We start from the raw sequence: 14,075 nt of genomic DNA, 5'->3' as shown, positions 1-14,075 counted from the left end.
CGATCAGGTGTCCCGAGGGGGACAAGGTCAGACTCACCTCCTATCTTCTGAAGGATAGAGCGAAGGATTGGTGAGAGGAGGTAGGTCATGCCATTGGTGATGATGCTGCATTGGACGTGATGACATGGAGCGATTTCTCGGCCAGGTTTAGGGTTGAGTTTTCACCGATTATTGAGGTGCAGCAGTTGGCATGTGAGTTTGAGGATTTGACACAAACTATTGAGACTGTGGTGGAGATCACCGCCAAGTGCAGGGAGAGGGCCTTCATTGTTCCGCAGTATGTCGCAGACAAGGAGATGAAGAAGGCCCGATATCACGAGATGTTGAGGGATGGCATCAGGGAGTTCATGAGCAGGTCTGGCTGTAAGACGCTGAAAGATATGATTTCTCGAGCTAAAGAGAGGGAGATTGATTTGGAGCAGATCTGGAAGAGGAAGTCGGATGAGGTTTAGGTAGCCACGGGTTCGGGCAAAAGGCCCAAGGGGTCAGATTCGAGATCGAGGGATTACCAGAGCCGCGGGAGGTGCGGAAGAATGCACGAGGGTGCGTGTAGGAGTGGTAGTGGTGGAGATTCAAGCTGCTTCAAGTGTGGTCGGACTGGTCATCTTAGCAGGGATTGTACTGCTACCACCACACAGGGATCAGACTTGATATGTTTACACTGCAATCAGCAGGGCCACAAGAAGGCCCAGTTCCCTAGTTTGTTATTGGTAGGATGGGTGATAGCACCTTCCCCTGCAACTCCGAGGATTGCATAGGGCCGTCAGGGCCGAGCAGAGGCGTCTGCGGTAGGAGGCAGGGCTTTTCAGATGACTACCATGGAGACGCGTGCAGCGCCGGACGTCACAGGTATGCGACTTCCATTTTCTGTTTCCTTCATTCATGATTATATTGTTAAGGTTCTGCATCATTATTGGTATAAGTATTTTAGAATTGTGTGGCTTGCTTGTGATTTAGTTATATGCAATCTGCATACCTTGAATAATAAATTGGTAGTTTAGGGGGTTGTGCCCTATGGAAGCAGGTTACTTAGGATGCAGTAACTATAGCATGCTTGTGCAGAACTCAATAGTGAATCGCTGGATTCAGGAAGGTGCAATCGAGTGATGGATCGGTTAGATCCCTAGCTATGGCAAGCTTGAGATTTTCAGCAGATTGAATGCGGTATAGTAGAGAAGATTTGGAATTTCTCTCATGCATTGAGTAGCGAGGTATAAGCAGGATGAAAGTGGGGGAGAACCCTCCGAGAGTACACGCGTAAGAACACGCAGATCCAGAATGAGTACGCAACCTCTGAGAAGGAAAAGAAGTAGCACAACGATTGATGGGTTGAGGAGTTCAGTGTTGGGAGTTTGGGAGACTTCCCAACAGTTAGTTCATGTATTCGAGATGGTTAGTATCTGGTTGGGAATTCGGGTTGGAGGGTTGCCTGTAGGGCTCGAGAAAGTTTGAAGGAGAATTTTAAGAATGAATAGCATGGGATGCTTTCGTGTTAGTAGTCAGTAGTAGAGATAGCATGTAGGGCATGGTAGAGCGGCGAGCGAGCCGCAACTGTCTCCAGCAGCAGTCAGAGGTGGAAAGTGTTGTAAGACTACGGGGTAGCCATAGCATTCACTAGCAGTCATTGAGTATGGAAGGTCTTGTAAGACTACGGGTAAGCCGTAGCATTCCCTAGCATCTTAGTTAGCGGAGTGAGGGCGGAGGCCCGTATCTCCTAGTTAGCAGAGTTGGGGCGAGGCCCTTACCTCCTAGTGATCCAGGTAGGAATCAATAATGGTTAGTGGATGAGAATAGTATGGAGCTTGCCTGCATAGCCCTAGAGAGGTGAGACCTTGGGAGAGGCCGCTCTAGGATGTAGTTGGGTGAGACCCGTGGGCGAGACCCATATGAGAGTAGCAGTATAGGTGAGACCTGAGAGCAGAGTTGCTCAGTAGTGTAGTCGGGTGAGACCCGTGGGCGAGGCCCGTGAGTTTTAGTAGCACAGGTAGGACCTGGTAAGGACCTTAAGGTCGAGTTAGGAGGATTGAGGATCCCAGGACTTGTAGCGCAAGAGTGGCAGAGTAGAGGGGGCAGTATTAGGTAGCCTAAGTTTCCTCGGAAGTCGCTGGGAGCGACTAGAAGTTTGTGTTGGGGCTAGCGACTGATGAGAGCCGGTAATCCAGATAGTGGTAGATCAGTAGGGACCAAGGTGGTCTCGATTCATCTGGAAGGCGGATAAGGGACAGCAGAAATTTTCAGTCAGTGGCAGTGATGGTAAGCAGACTATGGTGGAATACAGTTAGTTGATCGTCGGGTGCTATGCACATCACAGCAGGTTGGATAATCTCAGAGGGAAGGGTTTGACCCTGTTGTGCAGCTCTCGTCTGAGTCTAACTGTTGCGGGGATGAATCTTTTACTCGAAGGATCATCCGAACCATTTGCTGGGAGGGGTGCTCAGTACTAAGTTATAGTAATGAGAAGTGTCCAGTGGATACTGGCAGTAATGACCCATACTGGAAGTAGAGGGAGTAATGGATTTGGTGAAGGATAGGAACTTCACAGTGATAGAGGAAGTAGTTGGTTATGGGACGTTGATTTGGGGAGGCCAGGAAACACATAAGGAAAAGGGGGTGAAACCCCAGGGTGTCCAGCATAAGTACTCGGGGAGTACCAGAAGGATTGTCAGTTGAGTAAGTTGTGTTTCCAGGATGGTCAGGGTTAGGGTAAACCCGAGAATATTATTCACAAGGATTAATGATAGTCAGAATGAGCGGGCGTGAAGGAAGCGGAGGTAGTCAACGGGTGTTAGGTTTTCCCAAGCAGAATGTTGAAGGCAGGTTACAGGACGGTTGGTCGTAAAGAAACATTGAGGACAAAGTTTAGTTTAAGTGGGGGAGAGCTGTAACACCCATAATCAAAAAGACCAAGAAAGGAAAGGAAAACCCTAAGTCAAAGGGGTCAACTCATCGAGTGCAAGGTGTAACTCGACGAGTCCGAGCAGGATCCGAGTCGAAGAGTAAGTGGCTGACTCGACGAGCCGGAAAGTAGACTCGGTGAGTCCGGTCTGGATTAGGAAACTCTAAGTTCGGGACTTGGTACCCTATTTAAAAGTCTCATTCTCTTCCCTAGGGTTCATATACAGTCTTTCTCACCCAGAATACCGAACCCTAGCCACCATATCCATTTTAAGCAAGATCTAGCCTTGGTGAAGTGATTTGAAGCTTGGAAGAGACGGAGGTTCATAGTGGTGCAAGAGGAAGCCTTGGATAAAGAGTTGGAGTGACTTTTCAGATCCCTTGAGGTAATAAGATGACCTTATTGCATTTAGATCTATCTTATTATTAAGATTTGGACATTTTGAGTATGGAGGAGGTCTATTTCGAGTTTAGAGTAGATCTGAGGTTGCTACCTCAGATCTGGGCTATTAAGGATCCATAAAGCCATAAAGTTTATGCCAATAAGTTGTTGCTGAAGCCCCATTATCACAAACCCTAGCCCTAGAGTGTTTTAAGCCCATATCTCTTTGGTTCTATGTAGTTATCGCGGTCTAAAATCTTATAACGGTCACTTGGCGTGATTTAAAATAGCGGTTCTCGCGGTGGGATATCGGTGAGATAGCGGTTTTTTAAATATTATATATATATATATATATATATATATATATATATATATATATATATATATATATATATACATACATATATAAAAGAAAAAAGAGATAAAATGTAAAACCAGATAACCAAATTAAAAAAGTCCAAACATCAAATTGTTAAATGTACAGCAATAGAAGTCATCGATAGCATAGAGGGAAGTACCGAAAATAAATGATATTGGGAAAATAAATGACATTGGGCTAAGAATATTACAGATATTAGGTTGGTCCACATGAAAAAAGAAATTAAAAAAAATTAGCAAAAAAGTCCAATAATGTGAATAGCGGGATAAAAACGAGATCTCGGTTTTGAAATCGTGGTGAAATTGCGCCCTATATCGCTGAGAATCTCAGAACCGCTATTTATGACCACTATTTGTAACCGCAATTTTACATACCCCTGCAAAACGCTATCCCAGCGAGATCTCAGTGCAATTAACTACCCAGCAGTTTGGTTTCACGTAATGTTTGCAACTTTATGTCAGGAATAGACTTGGGAAGAGTGGATCTATGAGTTCGATCCCCTACATGGCTCGAAAAGCCACTATATGGATTAAGAACTGAAGCGACTCGGCGAGTCACATGGGTGGACTCCGCGAGTTGGATGAAGATGGGCACGGACTCGATGAGTTGGAAGAACAACTTAGTGAGTCTGTTGAAGATTGTCATGGACTCGGCGAGTCTGTTCTTGGAATCAGCAAGTCAGGTCACGAAACACTAACCCCTTCTAGTTAAGGCTTAGACCAGTGAGTTGGATAGGATAGGACTCAGAGATCATTGAAGTCGATGAGTCTTGGGGTGACTCGGCGAGTTGGGTCGCATTATGAGAGTTCTGAGTATATATACTCGACGTGTTAAAGGACTGACTCAGCGAGCAGAGTCAGCTAGAACGATTGAATTTGACCAGAGTTGACTTAGTTTGGCTTCTAGAGTTTAGTTTGGAACTAAGTGATCTATGTATTGATATTGGTAGCTTGGGGAGCTAGTGGAGCAGTGGTTCAGAGAATTTACGGTCAGCAGCAAGAGGGTTATCAGCAAGTTCAGCAGTGCATGTGAGTTTCCCTTTGTGTGAATGGGTCTACGGCCACAATGTTGGCCCATGTAGTTATGAGTAAGAAGACACGGGGGTTAGCCCTAGGCACTTTTTGCTAGTATGATATTCTGGACCAAGGTCTGATGTTGGGCGGGTGCCCAAGGAATGGTTTACATGATAGAGTATACTTGTTGTCTGTGTGATGCATGTATATACCTGGTAGGAAGGTAAGTGTGGGCGAGGTCCCATATCTTACCAATAGCAGAGTATGGACAGTGTTCCATATCTCATTAGTAGCAAAACAGGGGCGAGGCCTGAGATAGGTACGGAGTAAGTGTAGGCGTGGGACCGTATTGCACTTACAGTAGGAGCTTTGATGGAGTTCCATGACTCACTAGTGATAGGATAGGGGCGAGGCCCAAGGACAGGATTAAAGTAGGGTATGTTCAGTTATGTGTTATATGCTAATTGTATTATGTGGTTAGTGGGCGGGGCCTAGAGACAGGCAGGGCCAAAGAGAAACAAATATGTATTCGAGCGGGGCTCGAGGCCAGGCGAGGCCCGAAATAGCAGGCGCGGCCGAGTATATGTTGTATGTGTTTGTGCAGGGTATGTGGTAGGTTGGGGAACTCACTAAGCTTCGTGCTTACAGTTTTTCAGTTTTGTATTCAGGTACTTCCGGTAGCGGAGGGAAGATCTCGAGATGATCGCATGGCACATACCATTGATTAGTCAGCCTGGGATGTTTTACTCTGATAATGAAATTATGTTTTGGAATTAATACTCTGAATTATGTCATGCTTTATCATATGTTTTTATAAAAATGGTTTTAGTAATGATTTAAAGAAAAAATATTGGTACGGATTTTGGGATGTTACACCATTAATAACACTTGCATGTTCTCTTCTGAAGTAGCATCTCAACATACGAGGTGAGTGTAACACCCACATTTCTTGCTAAGCATTTTCATAATGATGCAATAGTTAGGGTTAATAATTGTAACATATATTGAAGTTATAAAGATGAATTATTTGAGTATTATGTGATTTTGTGTGCATTATACTTATTTATAATAATATAATAAAATAATAACAAAAATATGTGTCAAAAATAGAATGAACATTTGACCCAACATCCTTGAAGAAAGTTAAAGTGGTCGTGACAAGGATTTCAGATATATAAATGTTGGAATAGTGTCTAAGGCTGCAACTATATTTGGTAAATACTTGACCCGACTGAGCATGGTCTTTTTGGGTTGCCTTCACCATAGCAACTTGATAGGATGATTTATAATGAGAGAAGAAATATTATTAATATATTATGAGGATAATATAAGGAATAATAATATTGTTATTTGATTAATATAAGTCATAAATTAATTAGGAATTAATTTGGTGACTTAAAGAGATTAATTGAATAAAGGGGTATAAACTGTCAATTGTATGATAGTTGTACTTTGGGCTATAATACATTGCATGTTCAATTAGAGAAACCTAGATCCAAGCATTAGCGTTTGTATGTGCACATAGGAATGTTCTTATGGCTAAAACCCATCAGTGGTATCAGAGCCTGATTGGTTTCTATTGAATTGATGCATTGGTTGCTTGATTGTTAATTGCAAAATTCGATTTTTGTCCATCTGCATGATGAACTCAGCGAGTTCCATAGTGGAATCAGTGAGTAGGCCTCAACTTGGCGAGTCCATTGTGGTACTCCGCGAGTTTGAGCGTCAGGAAGAGCTAATTTCGGGATTTCTTGTTGTTTATCTTGTGGAAACTTGCCTTTATCTTAATGGGTCAGTATAAATCCAATTTTAATATATATTTGAGTATATTCTTGACCTAATTCAAGATAATCACCAATTAATTGAATAATAATTTCCTTATGTGATAATTGAATGATTATTTTAATTAAATTGGTAAATTGTTTTGCAAGAAACATCAAATATGGATAATTGTGAAATTAAATGGTTAATTTAAATTATTTGTTATTTGATCCCTTGTGTTTTGAAAAGTTAAAACTAATTCTCAAGTTTTGAAATTTAGTTTTGTGATTAAAAGTTTAATTTGGACAATTTAAATTTCAAACCCTAGAATTTTACAAGTTTAAAATTCAACCCTATACATTATATGATTACAAGTTTAATATATATATATATATATATATATATATATATATATATATATATATATATATATATATATATGTATGTATAATTAAAATGCTAGTCTTACCGTTAGTAGGCCTCATTCACGAAGCCGGTCTATAAGGTAGGTATAAGGTTGCTGCCTATAAAATGGCGCTTAATGGGTGTACACTCACACCCACCGCTTGCTTGATCGGTGGAGGGTCGTTAGCCGAACGTGTAGGATAGGGCAACTCTATCTCCTCGTTAAAAGTATAATATTAAATACAAAGTAACTACATGTTTTTCCAAAATTCCCAATCCTAGTTACTTTAGGAAAAGTGAATTGATGCAATCCCATGAAATTACACTTTGCACCCTTGCTAAGTAGTTAGTGGAGCGTGTGTGGTTTACCGGCACACTAATTGGTTCTAACCAAAGCTGGAAAAGGGTGATTCATTGTTTATCATAGTTCGGTGGAGCGTGTGTGGTTTACCGGCACATCGAATAGGTGATAGTTACAATGAAGGCACCGTGTAGATTTGCATGGTTATTCACACCCACTTTGTGATCCTCAGTATCTCAGTCACAAACGAGAGGGGCATATCATGATTTAAACATGCCATTGAAAAGTTCAATGAATCTCATCAAAAACCTTGGAATTCTCAAAGCGTTTAAAACTTAAAGGTAATGTTTTCATGATGGAGAATTAGTGAATCGTCATTCACTTACCTTCAAATTGTTTGCATGTTGGATTATGGCATCCCTTTTCTAATATATAAATAATGTGTTGGATACTAGCGTAATTTTCTTATTGGGTGATAATTAGGGATTCAAAATTCTAATCAATCTTTGTCCTTTCTATTTGTAGATGTCAAACGCGAACAACGTTGCTGCTAGTTCATTCACATTAATGAGCCTTTGCCAAAAGGTAACTTTCGATGGAACGAACTCTGGGGAATGGATAAGATACATTCGCACGATTGCTCATTACGAGGACAATGAGTATGTCCTTGATGAAAAGCTCCAAAAGATCAATCCAGAAATCGCTACTCCGGCTGAAATCACCGCTTTTGAAACTCATGAGCGTGATGCAACAAAGGTTTATTGCATCATGATAGTCACTATGAACTCCGAATTCCAAAAGTCCTACGAGGACATGTATCCGTATGAAATGCATCAAGACTTATTGGAGAGATACCATCAAAAAATGCGAGGCAGGAGCGGTACGAGATCTTCACTAACATGATCTCTGCTAAAATGGGACATGGAGAATCTCTAATGTACACTTTCAAAAGATGCAAAGGTATGTCTATCGTCTTCGCAAGTTAAATGTCGACTTTGGGGAAGATTTGGCTATCGGCATGGTACTTCATTCCTTGCCCCCGTGTTACAACCAATTTAGGATGACCTACCACATGAACTAGGAAGAGGTCACCCTAAGTAAGCTCTAAGGTCTCTTAAGGGTTGCTGAGAGCAACCTCAAGGACAAGTCTGTTGTACCAACTCCCAATCCACCCGCTGCTCCTGTTTTGGCTATTGGGCAAGGAAGGGGCAAAAAGAGGAAGGCTTCGTCTAAGAGCCACCACAAGGGAAAATCCCGAGATGGTTCCTCTTCTAGTGGGACCAAAGTTGATCCCGCTAAGCCCAACTCTAACCTAAAGGAGGCAGAGTGCCACCATTGCCACAAAATAGGGCATTGGAAGAGAATCTGCCCAGAATACCTGCAAGCTATCAAGGAAGGAAAGATCAAGCCATCTTTCGCAGGTATTTACACAATTAAATTTAATGATTCATCTCATGCTATTTCTTGGGTCCTCGATACCGGGTGTGGTTACCACATTTGTTCTGAATTGCAGAGACTAAGAAGAAATAGGGATGTGGAGCGTGGAAGAATAAATGTAATCATGGGGAACAGAAGACCGTCACCTGTGACCAAGATTGGAGTGTATTCTCTAGTGCTTAGTAATGGATTATGTTTAGACTTGGATAATTGTTGCTACTCGCCAGAAATGGCAAGAAACATCATTTCGTTTCATGGTTTGTTTAGACAAGGATTTAGATTTTCTTTTAATAATGAGAATGGTTCAATTTATGCTTATCTAAATGGTGTCTTATATTTTGAAGCAATGCCATGTAATGGAATTTATGAAACTGTTATGATTGTAGATAACCTAGGAAATGATGTTTTATGCATGGATACTTCCAATAGTACGGATATAGCATCCTTGTGGCATTATCGTCTTGGACATGTCAACAAGAAGCGCATAGCCCAACTCCAAAAGGATGAAGTGTTGGAGTCATTCGAACTTAGGGAAGATGACACATGCGAATCTTGTTTACTTGGAAAGATAACCAAGTCACCCTTCACTAGCACATGTGAAAGGGGTGAGGGTTTATTGGACCTCATACATACCGATGTGTGTGGACCCTTTAGATCAACCACAAAGGATGGGAACCGCTTCTATGTGACTTTTACCGATGACTATAGTAGATATGGGTATATTTACTTAATCAAGCAAAAGTCAAAAACATTTGAAAAGTTCAAAGAATTTAAAAATGAAGTGGAGAATCAATTGGGCAGGAAAATCAAGATGCTTCGATCCGATCGAGGAGGAGAGCACCTAAGTCTTGAATTCCACGACTATCTCAAAGAATGTGGAATAGTTTCGCAATTAACGCCACCTAGGACACCATAATTGAATGGTGTGGCAGAAAGGCGTAATTGAACCTTGTTAGACATGGTTCGTTCGATGATGAGTCGTGCTTCACTATCTATCTTATTTTGGGGGTATGCCTTAGAGACTGCTGTGACAACCCGATATTTCAACTCTTTGTAATGGCCTAATAGGTCAAGTATTGTAAACATTTTTGAGTTAATAAAATTAACTTTGAAGTCCAAAAAGTTTCTATTTAAATTCTTCTATGTTTAAATATCATTAAAACATGATCGTACGTAAAAAGAACGCCCGAATCCGACTTCGTATATTGAAGTTATGATTTTTCCAAGTTCAGCTTAGCAATAGACAGCTAAAAACTCGAAACAGAGATCGAGCGACATTTGGCCGGAATGACCTAAACGAGAATCGAAGGTCTCGGCAATGGTATTTCAACGGTAAAAAGTCTGGCAAAAACCGACGTCAGATAAAGAAGTTATGAAATTTTAAAGAAATTCCTTAATCATGTCATTTTAATAAATAAATAATAAAAATAATTTCGGAATTTGCCAACGGAATCTAAACGAAAGTTGTAGATCGTAGTCTCACCTTCGTGGGGATATAAAGAACGTCGAAAACGGAGTTCGTATGAAGGAGATATGAATTTTTGAAGTTTGATAAATAATTTATATATAATTTTTATTAAAAATTTGGTATTATCCGAAGAGGAGTCAGCCTAGGGCCGAGGTACGCGCCGCGTACCCTCGTACGCCCTGCGTACTCGAGGCCACGGCCTCGGATCGTCCACGTCGCCCTATGCGAAGCTACCCGACCCGCCGTCCCATCCGACCCGCCCCATCCGAAATACGTAAGTGATGACGTACGGGTACGTGCTGCGTACGCCCGTACGCCCCGCGTTCGGAGGCGGTTCAGCACCCCTATAAAAGGGATGCGAGCCTTTCCGAAAAATTTGTTCATTTTCTCTCTTTCTCTCACGATCTTGCCTCGATTTCCGTGCCCGTTCAAACCCGAAGCTCTGGTCTTTTTGCTCAAGTCCCGAGAGTCGATTTTACTCCCGAGAATCCCAAGAAAAATCCGTTTCCCAAGACGAAACTCTGCCCGGTTTTCGATCTCGCTATCTTCAAGCTTCCAAGTGAGTTCATACCCCTTTATTCAACCTTTGAAATGCTTTTAACTGTTTTAAATACTTTATGGGGGGGATACAAGTTAAACACTTATAGTTATTGCTTCGATCATATGTGATTGCATTAATCACATGTGATTAATAACTAGGAAACCAATGATTTTATCACTGTTCAAACTGTTTTACTTCAAAATGTTTTACAAACTCTTTTACTTATCAAATGCTTTATTGTAAACCTTGTTTTACTACTTATAAATTTGCATGCCCATATATGTATAGCTGTATAAATAATGTATGAAGGGCTTAGGAAAGCCACCTGTCCTATTTCCTTTTCCTCGATTTGGATGTGGTCTGGTGGAATTTCGGGTGACCATCCGAGGGTCATTACAATATTAGTTATATATCATATATACATGTATAGACATAAAAGTACTTCCATATTCATACTTATCAGCACATCATTAGTAAGTTACCATCGGGGTAACACAGGATCATACTACTACAATTTCTAGATCAACGAGTCAGTTCATTCAAGAGTCAATACTTATTACTAAGAGAACATATACAATGATACTAGAACAAGTAATATTATATTGCATATACACGAATACGTTAACAATTGTGATCCACTGTATGGGAGCATGTCTTAATTGTCATGACCCAAGTTGTAGCCAGAGTCTCTTGGAGGGAGAGCGTGAGTTTGCGTATAGATCTATACTGGATTGACTATCCTACACCTCGCTGCTAGCTACAGTGGGACCAACAGGTCTGCGGGTGCCAAACGTCATACCTTATTTTTCGACTATACGTTGTCGATGTTACCAGTCGATAGTATGGTGCAATTTATCACATGATACCTTAATATAAACCCGGTTTAAGTTAGTTAGTACAGCAGTAGTTCCTATAAAACAAAACTACCGTACTACAATAATTTACCCATTACATTTTGGTGTTAACCTCACTTAAACTTTAATGTACAAACTATATTTTGTTAAATGATAGTTACACTTGGGAAATTACACACTTTTACATCAAACGAGCATACAAAACAGTTAAGCCTTGGTAGAGGGCTACTTTAACAGAAAATATAGGTTTTTCTGAGAGATTCAAACTTTTACAAACACTTACATAAATTTACAACTCATACTTGCGACAGGTTCAAACGTTTTGATAATAAACCTCGACACTAAAATACTTATGAATTCACCAGCTTAATGCTGATAAACTCTTTCAAAATAACTTGTATTCTCAGGTCATCAGTAGACAGGTACCGATGCTAGCTTTTGAGAAGATGGAGCGCATTCAAGACTCATCATACTATTTTGATTTACATTATATTTTTGGTGTCTAAAACTGTACGGAACACGCTTGTATTAAAATTTTATATTTAATGCAATGGATGATGTTGTTTGCTTATTTACATTTACTGTGTTGTGATACTTTACATGACGTCCTCCGCCCTAGAACGTTTCCGCCATTCTTGGTTTTGGGGTGTGACAACTGCCGCCCATATTCTTAACCAAGTCCCTACGAAGAAGGTTACCAAAACACCTCATGAGATGTGGACAGGGAAAGCTCCCTCGTTAGCACATATCAAGGTTTGGGGTTGCGAGGCTTTCGTAAGATGAGATACTCACGACAAGCTCGAACCTCGTAGTGAGCGATGTATTTTCAACGGCTACCCGCAGAAATCCTTTGGATATCTCTTCTATAGACCGAGTGACAATGTTGTCTTCGTTGCGAGGAGAGGGGTTTTCCGAGAGCGAGAACTCATAAGCCAAGGAGACAGTGGGAGGCAAATCGAGCTTGAAGAGATTCAAGAATCGATTGATGAAGGAACTATTGGGTTTTGGCCATATGAACATTCGTATGTGCACATACAAACCCTAATGCTTGGATCTAGGTTTCTATAATTAAACATGCATTGAATCCAAGACTTCTAATGGCTAATTAGGTATAAGAACAATACAAAACCAGAGTTAGAAGCTTACCTTGAAAAACTAGTTTGATCTTCTTGTTCTTGGAGCTTTAGAGTCACAATTGTCACTCCTCTAATGGCTTACAAACACCAACTAGAAAAGAGAATGATTTGAGAGAGAGGAGATAGGAGGAAATCGGCCAGGGTTTCCTTGCTGTAGAAGAGGTGTCGATTTCCCTATCCTAAGGGGTCTATTTATACTTGTAAGGCCCCTAGGGTTTCACCCTTAAACCCTAATTGGATAACTTAAACTCTAAGAAATCCTAATCCTTTCCTTAGATAGGCCTTGGACGAATTTTAGGCTTATCCTAGCCCTAAAAATCGTCCAACCCCCATCACTTAAGGATTTACAGCCCAAAGTGTAACTATCAAACAACTGACAATTTATACCCTCTTATTGAATTAATCTCTTTAAATCACCAAATTAATACTAATTAATCTAAGACTTATATTAATCAAATAACAATATTATTATTCCTTATATTATTCTCATAATATATTAATAATATCTATTCTCTCATAATAAATCATCTTGTCAAGTTGCTATGGTGAAGGCAACCCAAAAGGACCATCCACAATCGGGTCAAATACTTGCCTAATATAGTTGCAGCCTTAGACACTATTCCAACAGGAACCTCTACCGTTGGCAATCAACCCGAGGAGGAAACTCCGGTTGAGCCTATTGACCAGTCCTTACCTTTCAGACATTCTGAAAGAGTTAGAGTTCAACCCCAGTTTTATGGTTTTCATATTACTACTGAAGGGGACACGTATATTAGTGATGGTGCACTAATAAATCTAGATGAACCTAATAGCTTTAAGGAAGCCATGGCAGGCCCGGAGTCTGCAAAATGGAAAGAGGCAATGGATAGCGAGATCCAATCCATCTATGACAACCAAGTTTGGAATTTGGTTGATAATGTGCCTGGACGTAAGACTGTTGGGTGCAAATGGATCTTCAAGAAGAAGACCGACGTGGATGGAAATGTACACACATATAAGGCACGATTGGTTGCGAAGGGCTTTACTCAAACTCCCGAAGTTGACTATGATGAGACCTTCTCACCAGTTGTGACAACTGCCAATTCAGGTCATTCTTGGACTCATGCATCTTTATAATAACCATTCATGCACAACATGCCATGACCTAGTAGTATAAATTAGGTCAAAAATCTTGCATAAACTAGGATCCAACTAAGGTCTAGGACTAATATACTTGATACTTACAATTCTAGTAAGTTGCTTAGCTACAATAGGAAATGCCAATACTATAATTAGAATAAAGCTTGAAGCTTTGTTATAATTGAAATAGGGTATAAAACTCTAAAAATAAATTAAAACATTCTAATTATACTTCAACATGTTGTTGAATATCAAACAATATTCCAAAAACCCTAAAGAGCCAAAAATCCAAAGTTATAAATTATAAAGCTTAAAAACTTTATAAAATTTGGCTATAAACTTCCTAATATCAAATTTTATTAATCAAATTATGGATTATACCAA

This window comes from Lactuca saligna, chromosome 4 (assembly GCF_052625555.1).
Source record: "Lactuca saligna cultivar CGN05327 chromosome 4, ASM5262555v1, whole genome shotgun sequence".
In the NCBI taxonomy this organism is placed as follows: domain Eukaryota; kingdom Viridiplantae; phylum Streptophyta; class Magnoliopsida; order Asterales; family Asteraceae; genus Lactuca; species Lactuca saligna.
Note: the sequence above shows the minus strand (reverse complement) of the source record.